This window comes from Phoenix dactylifera, unplaced genomic scaffold, assembly GCF_009389715.1.
Source record: "Phoenix dactylifera cultivar Barhee BC4 unplaced genomic scaffold, palm_55x_up_171113_PBpolish2nd_filt_p 001137F, whole genome shotgun sequence".
In the NCBI taxonomy this organism is placed as follows: domain Eukaryota; kingdom Viridiplantae; phylum Streptophyta; class Magnoliopsida; order Arecales; family Arecaceae; genus Phoenix; species Phoenix dactylifera.
Window position 1 is genome coordinate 95,146 of NW_024068479.1, and position 1,636 is coordinate 96,781.

Consider the following 1,636-nt stretch of genomic DNA (forward strand, 5'->3'; position numbering starts at 1 on the left):
TAGAGGAGGATTAGGTTAACCATGAAGGAGGGGCACACGCCCCTCCTCCTTTTCCTTGCTTGCTGCGGCAAAGAAGAGGGGCTGGCGCCCCTCTTGGAACTTAATCAAGGAGCTCCTACAAAGTAGGAGCTCCACATGCTATTTAAGAGGAGGCGTGGGGCTGACCTAGGGCATTCATTGAAGCCCTCTCCCTCTCCAATTCGTGGCCCCCTCTCCTCCCCTTTCCTTGGTTCAGCCGCAAGCAAAGGAAGAAAATGAAAGGTGGCCTCTTCATCCTCCCTTCTTCCTTCCAACGCAGGAAAAAGAAAGAAGGCTGCAGGGGCTTTGATCTTCTTCCTCTCTTCATCCTTCTTCTTCCTCCTCCCAAGCACAATCAAGGGTTGATTAAAAGGGAGGACATCAGCCATCAAAGTTATCTCTGCAAGGGAGCTAGCACCCCGGGGAGATAGAAAGCTTGGATCGGTTCCTGCTTCGTGTGGATACCCGTAGAGGCCGGACACTTGAACGGCTTCAAGCGAACCTTCATCCAAAAACCACGATCATTAGTTTGCAGTGATCATCTACCCACACAAGGTGAAGATCTGATCTTCTAATGTTTTTAAAAGTTTTTAATCCTTATCTATCTACGAACGATTTTAAACAACGTTCATGCGATGAACGGTTGATCCCGCGCATGCCTCTTCCGCTGCATCTAAAATTTTTGAAATTTTTCTGCGGCATGGGCGGGTATTCTAACAGTGGTATCAGAGCAAAGCATCGTAGATTAAGGTAAGGATTAATTATTCATAGGCTTATTAGATCTGAAATTTAAATGATTATGCATGCTGAAAATTTTCTGCATGCAGATTTTTTCTAGGATGCTGATTTTTGCATGCTGATTTTTATGTGATAAAAAGATGATTCTAATTGCATTGTTAATGGGATTACAAAGTTTAGAATCATGATTAGCATGATCAGCAACCTATGTCATGAGATAATTAATTAGATTTCAGATCTGAAAATTATAATTGTTGCATGTGGTGATGATCATAGGATTCAAACCCTTTTGGTATCAAATGTAATGACCTGCGATGTGATCTATAATGTCATGTAATTTTTCAGATGCTTGCATGCATCTTATTTGATGTTTTGAGAGGCCTGCGTGCCTCCTAAAAGGAGATGTAATTTATTATTATTTTTATTTTACATCTGGTTGTATTTTTGTGATGTGATGTACGTCAACGATCAAGTTGAAGACAAGGCATGAGATGAACGGCGATCCAAGTGGTTGATGGCGATGGGATCAAGAGTTGATCAAGGATCGAGTCAAGGAGGCTTGGAACCAATTCAAGAGTTGAAGATCAGTTGATCGATTGACGTGCATGTGTTTGTAATACGACCTAATTAGAATCCATGATCATCACCTATTTAAAGTTTAGCTTTATTTGATGCTGCGATTATAACTGCCTGTGATGTGCCGTTTGCATGTGATGTGAATGAGAGTCGGGTAGATAGATTTACATGTGATGTAGCAAACCCAATGAGACCTAAATTAAAACCTCCTCAATCAAGTCGAGAGTGAACCAACATGAGCGAGTCATATTAAATTAATTGATCTAATTGGTGTCTAGGAAAGCATGAAAGGTGGTTACTTAAT